Source organism: Arctopsyche grandis, chromosome 1 (assembly GCF_051622035.1).
Source record: "Arctopsyche grandis isolate Sample6627 chromosome 1, ASM5162203v2, whole genome shotgun sequence".
NCBI classification, from domain to species: Eukaryota; Metazoa; Arthropoda; class Insecta; order Trichoptera; family Hydropsychidae; genus Arctopsyche; species Arctopsyche grandis.
Window position 1 is genome coordinate 10271839 of NC_135355.1, and position 22438 is coordinate 10294276.

General features: G+C 34.5%; 1 protein-coding gene across 4 annotated transcripts in view; it reads left to right on the plus strand.

Annotated features, from left to right (window-relative positions):
• The first annotated feature begins 3398 nt into the window (after positions 1-3398).
• brat (tripartite motif-containing protein brain tumor) overlaps positions 3399-22438 on the plus strand; it is a 97901-nt gene continuing 78861 nt past the window's right edge. For 2 of the 4 annotated variants that reach the window (XM_077439986.1, XM_077440009.1), the window contains exon 1: positions 3404-3664. The gene's annotated coding sequence lies outside the window, so the exon portion shown is untranslated. Of the gene's footprint in view, positions 3665-22438 lie in introns of all 4 variants that reach the window. The other 2 variants (XM_077440002.1, XM_077439996.1) reach the window with 2 other exon arrangements.

The following is a 22438-nucleotide window of genomic DNA, read 5'->3' on the forward strand; positions in this document are numbered from 1 at the left end:
AAAAGTTAGTAGAAAGCACAGGTGAATCGGGTCCAAAGACATCAGTTTATTTGTGTGCGACTCGGTTCGCAGCCCCGACATCGAATCTCAGGTAGATCAGGGATGAGGTGCATCGTTCGTATAGGTTCCGTGACCCCAAGTCTGAGTACGAGCGGTCAGGTACACGCTGCCACCCAAAAGTTGAATTGTTTCGCCAAAAGAAAGAAATATGTTCTCCATTCAGTACTATGTCTCTGAAAAAGCAATTAGCGCGAATTCAGTTGCAATACGACGTGCGAATGTATCGAGTCGCAGTTTGGGGCGGGCGCGATATTGCATTTTGCGTGTCGAGAGCGAGGGGCGCGGGAGGGGCGCGGGAGGGGAGCGCTGCTTTGCGGGTGCGGGTGCGGGCGAGGGGTAGATACAAACATAAAGAAACATAGTCTGTCTCGTTCTTAATGGGTGCAAGCGAGGGAGACACCGATATAAACGAACCGAGCCGGCCGGCCGGCGCGCTTCGTCGCCGCTCGGCTCTTTCCGCTCGCCTGCGCCTGGGGAACATATTCAGCCCATACACATTGCGTATTAATATTTCTATTTTTTATTTATTTTTAGTAATACGATTTAAGTGATAAATGTACTTCTAGTGAAAGTGGGATGTTAATTGATGTTCTCGTTTAATTACAATACTGATTATTTTAAATTTAATTATTCCATACATTCTTATTTGAACATAACTGAATGTTTGCTTCATTGATGCGTCTTAATTTTATAATTATTTTACGATTGAAACATTTCAGCTCCCGATTATTTTTATATGTCTATAAAATAGCGTACAATTACATAGTATGGAGTTTTCAAATCCAAAATGTTACTTTGCGCTAAGAAAAAGATATTCGACCAATGTATTAAGCCAGTGATGACTAGACACCGGATAGTCACAGTGCTATCCATTGTTCCATTGTTGTAAATCACTGATGAGTCATCAGTGATGACTAGTCACCGGACCCAGAAGGTGCCGCGTATTGTTCAAAGGTTGTAAATGCATTGTTAAAGGTTTGCCGAACCTTTTTTACAAAGGATTTACAACAATGGAACAATGGATAGCACTGTGACTATCCTACCTCTAGTGATGACGTAAAAATGCGAAACTAGACATCAAACGCCGGACTACTGCATAATGAACAATACACTCAAATAAGTATGGAACGCTCTATGCTCGGTATAACGAGGACAGATAGGAAACGGAATACGTAGTTACAATTATGACGAGGGTAGTTGATAGAATGGACAGTGTGAAGACGCTGATATTTATTTAATTATTTATTTATGTTTGAGTTTGGACTATTGTGGCGTTACAGGAAACCTTAATGCGCCACAATGATCGAAAATATAACACAGACCCAAAAATATATTTACAGACAAAATATATTTATACATAAAAAAAACAATAGCAGACAAACTAAAAATATCAAATAAACAGAATATACTTATAGTAGAGAATATCTTGCATCTACGGCCAGCACCAATATATTATGTATATAATATATGTAATATATATACCAGCCGTAAATACAAAACATCCCCGCGAGGCCCAAATGCGAGAGTGAAGATCAAAACTTCACTCATATATCTCATCCAATTATGAAAATAATGATCAGCGCAGGATGCCAGACAAATATAGGTTAAAATAATCTCCGATAATATACGCTCACTAAGGTGGAAAATATTGTTGGATAGCTCTTGGAATATGAGCTAGCCGATAAAGGACTGTGCGGACAGGAGGGATAGCCATTAAAATTAGTCTACCACGCACATAATGAATCTAAAGTATTTCTGTCGTGCTGCCGGTCAGATTTAAATATTCCGACGACCGATTCGATCGTTTCCTATCACATTTTGCCAATTTATCTGATACAATTGTCGAAGCGGTTCCTCAGAAATTGGCTCCTTGACATGCATCTGTCTGATTATGACTTCCAATTTATGTATATATACGTTACAGTTGTAACATATTTAGACTATTTGGAATATATTCCATCTAACCTGGTACCAAATACCGTTATAGTTGAAGTGTATTCTCAGTTGTAATATAATTTGGGTAGTTGGAATATGTTCCGTCAAACCCACGTAAGTTGATTCGTATGGCGAATTACATTCCAACTGATTCCAAATACAGTTCAACTATAATTTGGTACCAGGTTACGGTGGAGAGGTTAGGCTTTCATGAAAACTTCATTCGACAAATCAATTATTGAATTGGAAAATTTCTAAAGCTTCTAAGGCATTCGTAAAAACATCAGAGCTGTCAAAACTCGACTGTTATATTACAATTGGCGCTCATTGTTGTAGAGCTATAATTTACTAGTTGAATTATATTCCAATATGAACAACCTAAAACGCCAATTGTAATATATTACAACTGAAAATACACCTCGACTGCAACATATACACAATTACAAGTTATATATGGTACATACATACAGCAGCCCCCGAATCTTGGGCCCCCCAAAATGGGCTTATACAATACGTTTGTAAGCCAAGAATAAATGAGATGTATACCGATTTTACATAGTATTTTAAAATAATATCTATTTTATTCCAAAAAGTGCTAGTTTTTCAAGTACATATAGTAATTAAATAAAATAAATATGGTTTTGTAAAATCGTAATGAAAAACCATATACTGAAAATTATGGTAAAAAGGATTACATATTTTTAACTGAAGTGGGGGCCTCAAACTTCAAATGCGCTTGGGGCCCCCCCATTTCTAGATCCGCCACTGTATACATACATGTATGTAGAGCAGATGAGAGGGGGGGGGGGGAGTAAGGGTAAAGTTCCAGGGCCCGAACTACTCGAGGGGGGTCCCTTGTCGGAAATCGTACCTGTTATATCTTACTTTCTTATTCAATAATTTAAAAAAATAGCAATAAAAAATAGTTATTTTTCTGATAGTTCTGATAGATTTTTCATATATTAAAAATATATGTATAAGATCTTTTCTTTTAGTTTGTCATAGGGCCCGGAATTTCTCTGCACGTATGTGGCATAATGTTAAAATTATAATTATAATTTTAACGTCCACACGCGGTATTTCGTCGGAGTGAACGCTGCGTCGTTTCGATGCTCAATCAGAATATTATTGTTGTAAAAACAAGGAGGAGGAGGTCGAAGCGGTACGAACCGTGGCCAGGTCCGGTCGTTTATTGACACGAGCGTCGGTCGTGGGGCGTCGAGGGCAGATGTCGGCCAAAATAAAAGCGAAATAAAAAATAGTGGGAGCGGCGGTGGGAGGGGGAGGGGAGGTGAGGCGAAGAGGCGTCGCTCCTACGGCGGGTAAACAAAGGGTGGTCGAGGTGCAAACGTGTATGGGGCATTACGCGATCGGCGAACGTCGAGGCGGCAGCGAGGCGAGTGGAAGCGAGTCGAGCCGTCACCGGCAACGGCAGTGTCAGCGCAGCGCTGGCCGAGTGCGGACCTTCAGCCCGCTCTCGCTCCTGCTCCTGCTCTCTCGTGAGCACTCGCCCGCGACGCGCCCACCTGCCCCTCGCCCTCGCCCTCCGCATCGGTTGAGCTGCACCACCCGCTACGCTCCCTCGACCGCTTGAGCGTGCGGTGCGCTGCGCGCGTTGCGTGGACGTGGACGTGGACTTCGAAGACTGTGTTGTGTGTTGACGCCCACGGTAGGTCTGCTACGACACGATTACTTCCGCTTCCGGACCTCCCTGCCGCATCTGCATCGCACCCCACCTCCCCTCCCCTCCCCTCCCCTCCCCTCTCCTCGCCCGTAAACAAAGCGATGCATCGCGAGCACGAGGCTCGCCCACCCCGCCCCCCTCCCCTCCCCACTAGTGACTGTTTTAATGCTCGATGCCCCTCCTAATGTTTATGTAAGATCTGGTCGTGAGGACCGGGATCCGTCCCCGGTCGTGGTGTTTCCGGTCTTTTCGAATTCCCGCCGATTTTTTTTCGTCCGAATGCGACGAAACAATTGAATCCGCGCGCGCGGTTAACCGTCGATCGGCGCGCGTTTCGCTATTTGGCCGTAACGCTGCCGCACTTACGACCGTGTCTCGTATTTTCTCTCCGAAGGATATTGCAGTACGTGACCGGTGACCCAAGTGCCATTGAAAAACCTAACCTAACCCAAGGTTAGATTTATATGTGTCTGTGTGGGTTAGGTTGATAGTGCTCAAAATCCAAGTGGCTAAATAATTTATTGTATGCTCATCTTTTGTTCGGACGAATTGAAACCGATCAACATCGGAATTATATGGAAAAGAATTGGCGGCTGCGACGCAATTATCCCTTTTATAGTGTGAACAAATATAAATTAAAATTATATTTACATACTTACAGAAATCGAGAGCCTTCGGATCATTACAAAAACTATTGTGGAACGCATCGCTCAATGAAAAAAACCTCGTCGAGTATCGAGGACTCGCCGAACAGATGTTGATTTCCTTTGTGTACGTACGTACGTACGTACGCGCTGTCAGGTTTCGATACGAACTTTTCGGTGTGTTATATATATTTCTATATATATGCATACATCCGCTTTATATTTTAATTACACTATTTTATTATTTAATTTATAATGGCGTGCGAATGGAACATATGGCGTTATCGCCCTCCCCTCCCTCGTAAACAATGGCCGTTTTGTATGCATGTACATATGTATATACATACATCAGACGATACGTATGGCTTGGATATTCTTAGTTAATCTATCGTTGTTTATTTAATTAATACCGTTTGTGTGACGCATTGTGCTGCACTTGAATTCAATCCGACACAAATATACACACACACACGCACACTCGTGTGCAATGCGCAAATTTTCTTCGTGCACTATTAATTGAATTCGTTTGTTTTCGAGACTTGAAAATTAGCTCGACGTAACCAAATGATGTACCTATTTAGGAAAAGGTACATGTATGTATGTATTTAATAAATAGCAGGCCTATATGAACGATATTTGTATAAATATCTTGTGAATAATGTTTATACTAAATTGGCTTTTGTTTTGCGAAAGAACGAAATTCGAATTAAAAAAAAAGATGTTTCATTTGTTTCTGTAACGATATATGTACATCTCCGTAATTTAATGGTAGAAAATATAGAAGTGATATTTGATGGAGACGGTTATGAAATACGTTAAAAATCATGTGATGTATAAATTGTGAATGTTGTTTTAGTGCAAATATGTTTATTTATATAATCATCAGTTTTGGCTTTTTTCTTATGCACATTTTATTTTTTTCGAATACACATTAGTCTTCCTTGACAAATGGTGTGAAATAAATAGTTTAAGGGAACGGGGAACGTGCAAAAATGATTTACTTTTAATTCTTTTTTTTGCTTGCACATTAGAGGGTAATTTTATATAACTCTTCTTTTCAATGTTACTCTTTGTTCAATTGTTAATCAAGGATTCAAAAATCGAAATTTAGTTAAACGTTGGAACCATATTTTTTTAATTTTTACTATAATTACTTTTGTTCATAAAATTACGATTAGCAAAGCCCTGCAAAGGAAAAGTTGCCCAGGAGTAAAAGCTTGCATCCCCCTAAAATTAAAATTTTAACTTTTACATTCATTATAAAAAAAATTAATTCCAATTTTCATTAGTTGTATAGATAAGTATTGTTATACATACATGCATATGTATTTATGTTGTATTGTCAAGGAAAAAAAAGACGTACGTACATACATAGTCTGAAAAAAATGTTTTATTCGGGTTTGACAAATGTAATCGCTAAAAACTTTTGAACATATTACATATATGAATGAATGTTTGCAAACTATGATAAATTAAACATATTAAAAATGAATTATTTACTCTTTTTTAATACGACGCAAATAAAGGAGCATGATCAAAATCGAAGTTTTCAGTCTAAAGGCGACAAAAAAAATTCGTCGACAATTCTATCTCAAACAAAGAATTGTACTGCCTTGCTTTCAGTTGAAAGTATCAACAAAGTGAGGCATTGAAGATCCTAAATAACTATTTTAGGTTTACTGAAATATCTTGCAGCTGATTCGGCGGTTACTGGAACAGGTATGCTGTCTCCATAATAATATAGTTTGCTGTCAAATTAAATGTATTAATCAATCGAAAGACTTCTAAATGGCCCCTTATTAATTATTCAATATCGATATCTTTGAATTTATTATTTTTTATTTTCTGTTATATTTTTGACCATTGTGGCGCATTAGAAATTTCAATTGAAAGGTCCAATCATTGTTTACGGTCACAGCGGGAAGCGAAGGACACGTAACGTCCCATACCACTCAGTGTGTTTTCGCCCGTATGTTTTCCACTGACAGTTTTATAAATTCTTCCTTGTTCTATGACAACCTTTCAGAATAGTAGACTATTTCATATTCCATCGACGCCTTCACGGTAAAAACGTTTTTTTTTTTTCAATTTATAGTTACAGTATACAACTATAAATTCGGTTCGCCGAATAACAACATCTCCCGCGTAAATTTCGCCTTGACACACACCTCCGTCGGCTCTCTATCGATTGAATAATTAGATTTTGCACAATTCGGAACGTGCACCACTTACGCATTGCCTACTTTGATTCGCCAAGCCACACGAAGTCTATTCACGTGCTTCGTGTCCACGGCCTCAAGAAAGGGACTCTCGACTTCTTCCTCGGTTCCGTGCATAGGTTATTCATTTACAAATAAATGTGTGCGTTCCATGTGTGCGTTCGTGTCTGCGTCTGAGGTCATTACGCAAAATATACAACCCCTCGACTACTGTGTGGGAATACGAGGCAACATCGTCGTCTCGAGAGAGTCGAGTCCCCTCGGGTGCCGGAGTAGGCATCCCCTATTAAATATTAACACCAGAAGCTTTTAGCCTACAACCGTGTAAGTCTGTAGAATAGTAAGTCGTTACTTAGCGACTTTTGCCGATCTTAAGCAGCGGGTGGGATTCCTTCTCTCAATGCCCACCCACTTATTTAATTTATTTTGTTTTGCTCTCGTCTTGCTCTTTGCAAACTGGTTGTTATTGTGTGCACTTTTGAATGAGTGCATATTTAAATTGCACTTGCATGCAAATAAATATCGTAAGCTTTTGATAGTGATTAAATTCTCGTCGTTATGCATATATTGCTTGTCACTGCGTATTATTTACTCGTGTAGCTGATCTTAGGCCTGTTGCGATTTATAATCACACTAGTGTTGTACCCGATGACATATCATCGCATGGGTGTTGGCATATTAAATTAAAAGAAATGTGTCGGTTCGATCCGCACGCGGTCGAATTTTTTCAAATACTTTTTAAATATATTTTATTTATTATTTATATTTAATTGTTTAATATTAAAAAAAAGGTAAAAACTACTTACTTACTTACCTACACGTAAACAATATAAAACACCAATAGAAAAATTAATTAAATAAATTTTCAATGGATGACGGAAATTATCTGCCACGAGGAAACATTGGTAGCAAATAGTATATATAGATATTGTATTTTGTTATTGTATTTGTATATACGTTTTTGCAGTAGTTCAGCTGTGACGTACATATGTATGTCGAATCGAAACGACTATTATAGTACGGCGAGCGTTATCTCAGACAGATAGACAGACAAAATAGCGCGATGATGTTATCTGGTGAATACAATTTGACCGGTTTACAGCGAGTTCTCAAATATAATGACAGTTTTAGTTAAGGTGCCTATTTACTTAAAGATTTGTTGCGTCTGGTAGCTGACGCTTATCGGGTTGTGAATAAAAAGCTTTAACTGTTGACCTAAATGTTACTAGTCTGATGAGTGATGAGAAACAGATATAACAGACAAATTGCTAGAGACTTGTGGTCAGACAAATCTTTCTGTGATTGGTCAATTAATATAAAAACAAAAACTTATTTTTATATTCACAAATGAATTGTATGTATAAACATATCTTATTATGAAAAGAGCTAAAATGACGCGAATGAGCTCTATTTGAATATTTAGTATAGATATCTAGGTGCTCAGTTTCTTTGAATTCACAGAAAGAGCGATCTTTACACCAGTTTCCGAACGAAAACAGTTTGATTAAATTGATCAAAATCTGGCATAATCTGTTTATATAAATACACAAATGTAAATACAAAAAGTATTTGGGTCCGTATGTGGGGCAAGCCAAAACGGAAATTCAGATAATTTTTTATCAGCAAATATAAATCGTTTCTTAATGTCATGATAAGGCATTACAGACTTCTTTATTAGCGACGATCGTATCTCTCGATTAATTCCATTTTCCTTTCATTAAATTTCCTTTCCATAATTCATGATTCACCATCGCCTGTCGAGTCGGTCCTTGGATAATTTTTAATAGTCGATTTATTATTTTGCCCGCTAACTTATTGTCCGCAGACGTTAACGTTCTCAAACGTTTATCTACATTTTTTAATGTATACATTTTCCTTCTCGGTCGATAAGAAGCTGTTATCAACTGGGAATTCTGCCGACATAGCACACCAGTATCTCATATGACTAATGTGTGTTGACGGCATCGGAGAAATTTGCACCGTCGCGATAACATCGATTGTTTGTCAACATTTTTATCGCGAGTGCCCTCTTGGATGTCACAAAGAAAACGTTTTGGTGGCGTTTATTGAAATACTTTTATTTAAATATAGGATTCTGAGTGGTCGTGACAGTTGCTCTCGTGCGTCATTTTATACATCGGTATCCGCTTGCAGTGTTTCTACAACAGTCGTAGGCAATGCGAATCTCCTTCCCAAATGGCCACAAATGCATTGTCATTAATGTTTAAAAAAATCATTTCCAAGAATAATCCAAAATAAAAATACAGTAGTCAAATTTACAAAGCTTGTAGTCCAAATGCTGTATTTATAGTATTTCTATCATATATTTCTAGCCAGTGCTCTCTGATCTGTTCTCAGTTTGCATTTCATTGAGGAAACACTGACGCAGTTCATCTTATCTGCTCCGGTCTAATTTGACGTGTCGTCGTGCCAAGACCTGTGCTCGCGTACATTTTGCAGAATTCATGTGCCGGTATTTTGACTTCGAGACTCGAGATTAAGGACCTTGTCACCTTTTTATCCTACGTTGTCATTAAGGTCGTTTATTTTTGTGCGCACATGCAACTGTTGCTTTATAGCGTTTTCAATATGAATTGATCATTCAACCGGTCACACTGCCATTAACACCCGATAACCTTATGCGTTTTTAATTGACGGTTCATTGTTTTCCCAATGCATTCAATGAATCTCCACTTCAAAGTGTATTTTTTTAATTTCACCTTATTTTCATTATATGCCAGTAATGTTCCACGAATTTGAGTAATTGAAATTATGAGTGCTGCACAATAGGAAATATATTCAACGATTGAAAATTATGTTCAATTTCAATATTTTAATATATGTCTATTGTCTACCTATAGCAAAAGCTTTGTGTAGTATCAATTATGTGATTATTCGTCGCATCACTTCATAATTATTTAATCCCTAATGCACTACGCCAGAGTGGTCGAAAATATAACAGAGAAGAGAAAAAAATACATTTATAAATAATCATAAAAAACAATACCATCATAATAATAGTAGATAAAGTAAAAATATCAAATAAACAGAATACATAGTATGGAATATCTTGCATCTAAGAACCAGTCGTAAATACAAAACGTCCCTACAAGACCCGAATGGTAGAGATAAAAATTCCACTCATACATCACATTCAAATTATGAAAATAATGATGAGCGCAGATTACCAGACATATTTTAAAATAATATCCGATAATCTAGTCCAATAGCTCTTAAAATAGGAGCCATCAAATGATGGTGTCTACCACGGACATATGTTAATATAATACAATGCTTTATATTCGCATTGTTTTTTTTTTTTTTGGGAAATATGCCTCTTTCTGTCCTACAACAATAAATCTTAACCGCCGTAGTATAAAAATGAAAATTTGTATCGGGCTGTGACTTCATTGTGTGTGGTGTTCCTCAAGGTAGTTTTTTTGTCCTAGTATCACAAAGTACAAAGCCAATTATCTGAATTTCTTGATAACCTCTGGTTGCGATGTTGTAGTATTGTACATCATACTGTCGATGGTCGTGTGATCGTTCCAAATTTTTTTCATCCCAGTGACTCGTTACCTGCCAAAAGGTTTCAAAGCTTGACTAATGAACTCAAATAATCAAAACTTAATATTAAATGCCTGGTTTTGTATCATATTATATATTTAAATGTAAGTAGTATACATGTTTGAGTTACGTTACGTTGTGTTACGTGTTTGCGATGAAGTGCTTGAGGCGTTGCGACGAAAGCGAAAGTTTCGGCGCACTTCCACCTTCAGGCTCTCGGGTTTTGCACTCGGATGACCGACTTGCCGAATCCCACAAGTCACGGAATTGTGCCACTATTATATTATTATATATATAGGTATATGTAAATCGGAGTTGATTCGTATTCGTAAATTAGCTACGCTAGTAAAGCAAAAAAAAAATAGATGTGACCAATCCATGGCTTTATCTGTATTTAAGGAATATAAGAAGAATGAAAACAAAATTCGATTACTGTCATGTAAATAAAAAAAATCAACAAGTTTGATAAACCGGAAGTGGGATTTTGTATTCTTGATATTTTATACTTTGTCGAATTTTGCCATTGTCGAATTTTGTTTTTGACACTTGTATTCCCCAAATACATTAAATTAGTCATGGGTTGGACGAATCCGAATTTTTTTCTTTTTCTCCACAAATTTTAAAATTAACAATATAGTCCTAGTGTATTCAAATGTTTTATTTCTCCTATTTAAATATATTATCGGCATTCCCGTCTTCTTACTTAACTTTAAGTGGTATTTGATTTTTGAAAGCTCACCCAATTTTTACTCGTCTCGAGATCACAATTTATTATTTGTATGTTTTTATAGATATTGTAATTTGAATTATAATGTTTTATAATATTATGATGCAATATATGCATATTTTTGTATTACATATTTTGAGATGATGCTACTGGCCTGACAAAGAAATGCTATAGGATACAAAAGTACACGATCTTTCGCAATCAATGCGGATTTTCGTTTGATCGTTTCCGGTATATTTCATCCACAATAATGTGCCGCAAACAAAATATTTTTAACATTTTACAATCTATATTCACGGAGGGATTTGTCGACTGAAAAATCTCTCGTAGGGCGACGACGAAATTTTTCTGTCGAATTTTCTATGAAATTTGAACTTGTCACATTTATAATTTTATGAAAAAATTGACAAATAGGTACTCTTAGGGCAAAAACACATTGAGTGGGACGTGTTTTTTTTTTTTAAATACTTTTGAACAGGTACAGGTACACAGTCCCAAAAGCAAAGTGAAGCAAAATGATATTTGCCAAGGGCGCCATAAAAAAGAAGGACGTGACGTCCCATACTACTCAGTGTGTTTTAGCCCTTACTGTGGTCACATTTTGACCTTCGTTCCCGCACATTTTAGCTGTTGGCTTGCAATAAGCATTAATACGGGGCCCACTCGCGAAAAGGCTTTTCATATTCTTGCTCATTAAGCCCTTTACTTTGTGATTGACGTTCGTTCAGTATTTTTAGCGTCGGCAATTTCTTACACACAGTCAACGCGTCGCATTAACGTTTTCTCCCGTTATCACGCCTTAAAAACAATGGCCGTTGTAAATTGCGGCAGAGCGCGTTTATTTGATCGATAACACGCTAAAATCCCTCCTAAATGTGCGTCAAATAAACACGTTACGCACGTGCCACTATTAAATCATGTGCACATGGTTTTATTTCTACTTTGCACAACCGACCGTTTCCACCAAACGTCGCGGAGAGAGACTATATAGATAATGAAAGTGGAAGCGGAACGACTCTCAATTTTACTATATACTAAGTTCATACTCGAAGCGTGGTCAAACTGGTTTATGGTCACTTTTGAAATTCAAGTTATTGGCTTTTGTTGTGTGTGCCTATGTTTTGTTTGTACACATTGTGCACTAATGATAAATAGCGCACAAACTTGATTGCGCTCGTTTCAACGTGTCAATTTATTGTTCGCTCCGTGCTCGTTCTTGTTGCAAAACTCGCGCAACTCGGCTGCTTTGAACTCATGACTTTTTCCCGCTTTGAAATTTTTATCTTCGTAGCTCTTTCGTTCCTTCATTGTCTTTGCTGAAAATTGTTTGCAATATGCGACGACTTCCCGCACTCGCTCACACAGGAAAGTGGGAGATCGCAGCGTCCGACCCCACCGCCTTTCTCTTTCCGCTCATGTAATACCGACGTAAGAGGTTAATCCGATATGATGTTGTTTATCGTTCTTACGAAATGTCTGAAAATATGTCAATGGCTGTGCGAAAATTATCCCAGCTGTTTTTCAAAGTATCCGTTCACACGCCTCTTCGTTTCCTTTATGTAAGAATTGTGGAAAGTGTTCAATGTACGTTTTTGTACACCCACTAGATACTGAAAAATTATTTACAAAATCTTACGTAACGAGTTTTTTTTTTAATTACATATTTATATTCCCTTTTTAGAATAAACCTATATTGGTAAATTAAGCGTTCATGTCATTGCTTTGAAGCTACATACATATATGCTGTAGCGACTCGTGGCTTGAAATCTTTGGGATGCTGCTTACGGCTAGCGCCCAATAAAAATATGGTTGAATGTACATAGAGGCAAAACAAAGAACGCGGAAATAAGCAGTGATGCTGCCGAATGAGCAGCTCCCGCAGCGCTTACTAGCGCAAATATCGAATTTGACGAGGCGCGCAGTAGTCGACATAATTAAGTGGACACTTCAGAAAAATACAAAAAAATAAAAATAAAAACACAGAATATTTTTGTTATGATACTATGTTCTGTGGTTTTACGTTTACTTGTTTGCATATTTGTGCTACGTACGTGCAATTGTTTCTATGGAGGGATGTTGTTGCATCTGTTGACACAGCCGTTATCAGCCTTTTTACATACGACAAAATTCAATACGGCTCTACATAATGCCGTTCGATTTGTCGATTAGAGACCAGCGCTCCATAAATTAAACATCAAAAATATCGCATTTCTCGTACGATTCTACACATTTGTACTAGTCTAGATAAATACATATGTATGTGTGGAATGAACAGGGGCGTGCATCGCCCGAGCTACTGGCTTCCCTTACATCATGATGGGTGGCTCCCCCTGCGATGCGAACTACTAGTTTTTTTTTACACGCTATGGTTTATGGCAACCACCCCATGTGCTGTTCATGGCATTCCGTCCTCTACTAATCGGCCACTACCGGTTTCGTAAAACCGCGTTTACACTGTTATCGACCGAATTATGGTGGCTGGCAGGCTGTCGACGCATCTGCGACAGCTGTAAACTTCGTAACGCCCAGTGTTCGTAATTTTAATGTGTATATCAAGTATTCGTAATTTTTGGGGTTCCGTGAACTTGGATGTGAAACAAACATTTATATTCTTTTCATTAGCTTCATTATTATAAGTGTACAAATAACAATAATATTTTTTTCTAAAAACGCTTTTCTTACCATATTTACTTTATTTTATGTTTTTTAGAGTTTCAGTTTTTCAAGTTTGTGTTTTGTCACTTTCGAGCAGTCTAATTTTTCAACGCGTTGCAAAATTAGTAATTTCACCGTAGGCTTGCCCGGCATCAATGAATCTGTATCCTAATTATATTCTTGTCGGTAATTAGTTGATTAATGATTAAAATCCTCCTAGCTTCATTTCGGAGACATTAACTTACTTCAATGCTAGCTAACCCCCCCCCCCTCGTATTAGATTACAATCTTTTGAAGTGTAGGTATGTCACTGAACTAACAGAGTGAAGCTAATAAAAAGGAAAAACGATAGATATTTCTCTAAAACACGAAGCACCTTTTCCAAATTTAAATCGGTATTTGTTAGGCGAACAAAAATATCAAATACATACATATTTATATATACATATATATATATATATATATATATATATATATATATATATATATATATATATATATATATATATATATATATATATATATATATATATATATATATATATATATATATATATATATATATAATATTTCGAAGAATTTAGACTTTTTGTGGTGTTTGGCTGTATATTGATTCTAAATGGGGTTACGTAATCAAAAAATGCTATTTATCTGTACATTTATGAATTTGAAATTTGCTGGGATTTTTATTTAAAAGTTCATTGATTGCGTTTTAAAACATAATTAAAAAGTGTAGAGCGATTCGCTAAAATTTTGCCCTAGTATTGATTGATCAAATAATCCCCCCACAAGTGTGATTAGATACTGCAATGAATTGGTTTATCTTTCAATTATCTACCTAAGACGAGTTTGTTGGTTTTTTGTGATCTTCGTTGTTCGATACATTGAACTTCTGAATCAGAGTATGGTAATTTTCAAGGTTGCACTTGTGCTTGTCAGCATTTAAATAGAATTTACTCATTTTAAAAATTGTATGTCACTTAATTTATTTTATGATATCACCTGTCGTTGCGATTACGATGTGCCCATTTATTTGGTCTACGAAAAATGTTATGCTCAAAACGTGCGCATACAATTTATTTATAAGATATTCGGGAAGTGATGTTCTGGCATTCGTCAGTCAGGAACGCTCTCCCGCATAGATTATACAATTTTGAATTGCACGTGCTGTGAATTGAGCACGTGATTTGCTTGTTATTTTACCGATTTTTTTGATTTTCGTATTTTATCGTTATAACGATATAAAAATGTATTTACTGTACGAAAAACATATGTATGATTGTCTGAGGGTAACAAACGCTGTATGATATTTGTTATTTGTTATTCCGTACTATACAATGTAAAGGTCAGCTTAACCATATGCAAAGATAATTTCATCGATGTTTTGCACTGCATTTGTTCAGTGCAGTCGAGTGAACTAACTTTAAGCGATTTGTTTTTTATTTATTCATCTATCTATCTAATTTTGCAAATTCGATACAATAAGCCAATCTCGCGAATGAAACTTGCTTGCTTGGTTCTAAACATTCAAAATTTATAGATAGCCTTAAGGGAATGCGAAAGTTGCTTAGAATATTTTCATCAAAAATGGACTTATTTAATTGCAGAACCTGATACATGTTACGATAAAAATGTATACATTTTTATTTACTCTTATGTATTAAGCGACGTTGAAAACATATTACGTATTAATTCGTTCGCGCCACTTTTAAATGGTTTCTCTCGTGGAGCGAGCAGAGCGTGATATTGAAATCGAGAGGTATTTTAAAGTGCGAAAAAATTAATTTACCTTCACTTTTTACTTTTAACTCGACCTTGATTATACATATAATATACACATTACGGTTCAGTTCGCGACTTTAGTGAAGCCTTGGAAATGATGCACTCGGTTTTTTGCTTGTGTAATTTTTCTTCCCCTGCTAGTTATGTAGAGGTTTCAGTCGTGTTTTATTTACGATAGAGGATACCTTTTTGTCTCAAGAAGGCGTATTTTATATCACGATTCACACTAGTAAAAGGAACGTTACGTTTATTCCACGAATATAACAGATTTACAATTATTGGTGTTGCTAATGCAGTTCCAATTTATAATACATACACGTATTGTTCGCTTTATATTTAAAATTAACCCAATATATTTTTAAAATACGCCTCCCTGAGGTGACTGCATTTATTTTCTGAGATTTTTTTTATGCGAAAGGGTAATTATCCTTACCGTGAAACTTTATCTGCTGTGAATTTAACTTTTTCACTATTTCATTCGGCTGTAGGTATGTATTCGAAAATATCAAAAATTGTGTATTTGTGCGTGTTTTTTTTATAGTTTGTCGATTTAACTATGTACTCCAACACGAGCCTGGCACTGCCATCTCATAGGAAATGCACGCGAACATACAATATTTTGAATTTACTAAAGCAATAAACTTGCATTCACGTTTTCTATCGCACATTTCGATGACACAGAATCGAATTAATGAAATGTTATCGAGTTTGAAAATATTTCGTTGTGTTTAATTCCGTTACGAATTCGTTGGATAATAAAATAAAATAAAATTTGGTCAATAAAATATTTTTAGCGACCATTCACTCGTTGAAATTGTGCTTTACGTTGATTATTTAAATATTAATGAAGCATTATAGTTAATTTAAAAAAAAAAGTAACCGTAATCGCCTCTCACTTTTAACTTGCTTACACGAAATATATATATGTGTAATACTGCAACCGAAAGTTTTTTACGAAATCCACATGAGTAATTTTTCGATCTAATAAAATACAAATAACAGAATGTATGTTGGTTGCTAAAATATTCATGAATTTGCTATGACGCTTAACTATTGTATGTCCATTTATGAACATACATACATACATACATACTTCGATTATGTACTCAAATTTATATTTAAATTTAAATTCAGCAACTGTCACGTTCGTTTATTGTTATTTTTTTTTTTTCAATCATGTGATAAAAAATGAGTTGAAATATTCGCGATATACTACTGCTATCGTGTGCGGTTACAGAAACAGGACAAAACCACTGTGGTATTGTGACCTGGAAACGTGATCAGATAGATAGCAAAACATTTCCTATGCTAATTGCGTGCACGATTAATTAATAGCTCCGAAAGTCTCAAAACTAAATGCTTTGTATGAGACTCCGACGATTTATTTAGGTCAAAGTGTGTGTACATACATACATACATACATCGATGAGACCTCATTGATTTATGCAATGTATTATAAATATTCCCAGAAATTTCATCAGTAAACGTATCCGTTTCCTCGTAATTATTATTATTATTCTTATTTAATAATACTTGGAAGAGGTCACAAAAATCGAAATGAATTATAATACAAAAATATCAGAGATAAAGAAAAACTCAAAAAGGAAGAATAATATAGTAAAAGGAAAATGCAATTCGAAAAAACATCTTAATGTTCACATATTGTCTATTAATTGAAAGTATACATATTTACACTGTCCGTTGCAGCCATTGAATTTTTGACCATTTAGGGCGTCTGCACACTTGCCGGATCGGCCGGTGCGGACCGGCCGCAGCGGTTAGCCTCAATACAAATGAGCGGTAGCCGCAATTCCGTCAGTGTGGCGGCTATCGCTCATTTATATTGTTGCGAAAGGGTGGGTGGAGGATCCAAGTAAAAGGCCAACAGTCGTTTCACAGCATTTATTGATGATTAAGGAGTTACACACACTGTCACTGCTCCGTCCAGAATGTCCTGATATCGCCTACGTACCGCCTTATAAAGGGTAGATCTCTCAGGACGCCTAATCTGTTTACCTGTTGTATAGTCACGTATTCGGATATGTATTTCCCCGATATTGGGTCTCCCTGTACCGATTCTGAGAAATAACTAATATCGGTCATTGTTTAGCCTAAATGCACTTAGAGTCCAGATATAATCTTTGGAAGTAAGTGCATGCATTTAGTTAATCCGATAACAGATATCCGTTGGTTTAAGTACAATTCGCTCAAACCACGGCGTACGTAACATTATGAAAGCGGACGTACTGGCATACGCAACGGGCTAGCCGCAACGAACGGGCTACTGAAATATTCAAGAAAATTCTATATACTATCTGCATAGTTGTTTAGTAGTTTGCTGTCAAATTAAATCTAATGGTTTATCGAAGGTATTCTTAATAATCATTCATTCGTATCCTTAATTTAATTTATTATTTCATTTAAAATTTGTATTAAAGATTCTAATTTTTGTTGACGATTTTAGATCTATTTTCACCTTTCATCGATAATCCGTCACTTTCCAAACCCACCCTTATATATATATATATATATATATATATATATATATATATATATATATATATATATATATATATATATATATATATATATATATATATATATATATATATATATATATATATATATATATATATATATATATATATATATATATATATATATTATATATATATTATATATATATATTATATATATATATATATATATATATATATATATATATATATATATATATATATATATATATATCCAATACATATGTATTTTTAACAATATCTAATATATAAATTCGAAATATGTATATATACGAAATTATATATTAGATACGATTTTTTTGTGTAAATTAAAATTTAATTCAAATATCTTCTAATATGTATTCCATTAACCCCCACTACGTTACTATATATATATATATATATATATATATATATATATATATATATATATATATATATATATATATATATATATATATATATATATATATATATATATATATATATATATATATATATATATATATATATATATATATATATATATATATATATATATATATATATATATATATATATATATATATATATATATATATATATATATATATATATATATATATATATATATATATATATATATATATATATATATATATATATATATATATATATATATATATATATATATATATATATATATATATATATATATATATATATATATATATATATATATATATATATATATATATATATATATATATATATATATATATATATATATATATATATATATATATATATATATATATATATATATATGCAGCAGTTATGCAGCTTGCAAGATATGTACTTGTATGCAAGTGAAATACGAGCGGTGCACGCTGGTAGAAACCGACGACGATGAACTTTCACAAAATGAACGAACAGAGTGCCTTGAGGCCGAGTTGTTATACGGCCGTAAGTGACGCAACACACCACAATGCGCTCATTGTTGGAAGTTACGTTGGAGGTTGGTAACGCGGAGATATATATATATATATATATATATATATATATATATATATATATATATATATATATATATATATATATATATATATATATATATATATATATATATATATATATATATATATATATATATATATATATATATATATATATATATATATATATATATATATATATATATATATATATATATATATATATATATATATATATATATATATATATATATATATATATATATATATATATATATATATATATATATATATATATATATATATATATATATATATATATATATATATATATATATATATATATATATATATATATATATATATATATATATATATATATATATATATATATATATATATATATATATATATATATATATATATATATATATATATATATATATATATATATATATATATATATATATATATATATATATATATATATATATATCTCCGCGTTACCAACCTCCAACGTAACTTCCAACAATGAGCGCATTGTGGTGTGTTGCGTCACTTACGGCCGTATAACAACTCGGCCTCAAGGCACTCTGTTCGTTCATTTTGTGAAAGTTCATCGTCGTCGGTTTCTACCAGCGTGCACCGCTCGTATTTCACTTGCATACAAGTACATATCTTGCAAGCTGCATAACTTTTATGTCATGCCGAGACAAGCGTGGCCGGATTATCCCGTCGCCCACCTCTTTGATCGACTGATAGCGAAATTTCCGCGCAAATTGCAAACTTCGAGTTTTCCCCGATCGGGCACGTATTCGATTGTTCGGTCTCAACCTTGGTCGGAAAATTTGTGGGTCAATTTCGCGCCGCGGTGTGACATTGCGGGGAAAAATTGTAATTTTATTTTATGCGGCCTTAATATTTATTTCTAGAGAACATTCTTTAACTGTCTCGATAGTTGGACTACTTTCGAAATGGAAGTGCCTTTAATCTGCTATATGGTTTTTTTTACATATGTTATTTTAAGTTTTCATAATAAAAGTCATTGATTTTTTTTTAAATACCGACAATCAACAAAATGTCAAGTGCACATTCAAACAATGAGTCAACTATCGCGAGAAATTAGCTATGCGCATGCCGAAGAATCTGATTTCGATGCACGATCGTTAGGCGACATTCATCTGGGCGAGAGACAAGTAGGCGATGATTGCTGGGCGGCAGAAATTTAAAAAGTTTTGGGCCGGCCAGCACAATTGGCATGACAATTTTTTTGGATTTCAAATTTTACAGTCACCATCCACTGCTGGATGAAGGCTTCTTCAATACGCTTCCACTCGTCTCTGTTTTGCGCAACTCCCACCCCACACATTTTCCTAATTTCGTCTACCCATCTTCCCTGAGGTCTTCCTTTTACCCTTTTGCATTCTCTCGGGTACCACTCTAGTACTTCTTTTGTCCATTCTTCTAGCCACGTGGCCCGCTCATTGCCATCTCTTCACTCTATCCACTATTGTCATACTTCTCACCCACGTATTCCGTTTCCTGTCTTTCTGCGTTATGCCAAGCATAAAGCGTTCCATACTTTTTTAATGCATTGGATTTTGTGTAGCATCTTGGCGTTCAATGTCCAAGTTTTGCATCCAGACGTCATCACTGTTAAATCGCATTGATCGAAGATTTTTTTCTTTATACAGAGTGGCATTTTTTATTTAAAAACAACATTCATTCGTCCAAATGCACTCCATCCTATGGCTTCCAAGCCGGCTTAAACCGAGACCGAAAATCGGCTTTTTGACGATCTTTGAAATATGAAATAAAATTTAAGTCCTGGTCACTCGCTATCCATCACAGTGCGGCAAGTGTTAACTTTACAAGTACATATGTGGTGAGTGTAATGTATCCATTGATGAGCCGCTGATTTAGTTTCGTATTGAATACATGTCAAAATCGAATCGAACCACCGGCTGATAGTGATGTGTGTTGATCATTGTAATGTTGATGAATGTTAATTCGCTGATGCACATTAAATATAATGTTTCTTAAACTATTCCTAAAAGCAGACTCACCTTACTATTCATAGCATTAATGATGTCATTCATTAATGCTATGAATAGCCAAATGAACACACGATAACATTTGTACATATACATATATGTATTTACTTGGGTTATTATATTTTTCTGATTTCTTAAAATATAAAATAATGTTGTTTTACCCGGCTTCGATCAGTATTTGTAATATAAACAGGTTAAACATGGCGATTCTAATAGTAAATATTCAATTGTTTTTTTATTAAATTTATTTGAATCTAGAAAAAATATATCGAATCGTCATAGAAACTGATTTGTTTTCAATTACCAACCAACAATATTTACAAACTGACAAATTCTCTTTTGAAATTATATATTAGATACATATTTTTTTACTTTTTTTGATTAGTTGACAGTGTTGTTTTTTGTCGTCTTGGCATGGACTTGCTTATTTTAATTTTAAGTATCTATATACTTTATGACAGCGGTTTCCAAACTGGGAGGCGCGGACTATTGCCAGGGGAGGCGCCAAAACTTTTTAATAAAAAAATAATTTCCATACCATAATATCTACAAATAAATAAAACTTCATATCGTAGCTTAACAGTAAAAATTCAATGCATGAATGTTTATTTTTATTTTTCTTTCATTTTTATATATACATTTAATTCATATAAAAAATTATCCGGAGAAGAAGATTTTAAAAATTGCGCCTTTGCAAACGCTCTGTTTTAGCTAAAGATGCCCATTTAATTGCATATGTTCGATATGTCGTGGATAATAATATATTAGAAGATATATTATTTTGCAAACACATTCTTGGGAAGACCACATCCATTGAAATTTTTAATATAATAGACAGTTTTGTTGAAGAAAACGACATAAAGTGAAATAATTACGTTGTGAACGACATAAAATAATAATTGGACTGTGTACCGACGGAGCTCACTCAAAGCTTACAAAGCAGGTCTTAAAGCATTGATCAAAAAGAAAGCACCACATGCTATCTGGACACACTGTTTGATTCTCAGAGCAGCTCTATTGTCAAAAAATATGAGCGAGGAACTGAACAGCATTTTTACAAAAGTTATAAAAATTATAAACTACATTAAGAATAGTCCTTTGAGAGCAAAGCTGTTTGCAAACCTGTGTGCTGATATGGAAGCCAATTATACCTCACTTTTGTATTATTGTGAAGTTCGCTGGCTATCTCGTGCAAAAATGATTCTAAAGGGTGTTTGAACTCAAAGAAGAAATAGCAACCTTTCTCGAAGAAAACCATCATGAAGAGGCACATTTGTGGACGAACGATAATTTTATTGTTAAACTTGCCTATTTGGTTGAAATTTTTGGAAAATTGAGCGGTTTAAATAATTCAATGCAGGGATCACAAATACACCCACTTGTTCAAAAAGACAAAGAAAAGATTTCATTAAAAAATTAAGGTTATGGAAATCAAATTTACAAAAGAATGGGTTGGATAGGTTTTCACTTTCCAAAGATTTCTGGGCCACAGCCAATATTGAAGCAAGTAAAAATATTTTTACCGACCACTTGGATGTTTTAGTGCTGCATTTTTCCAATTATTTCAAAGACCTTGATTTCTCAAAGTTTTTGTGGATACAGAATCCATTTAACGACAATG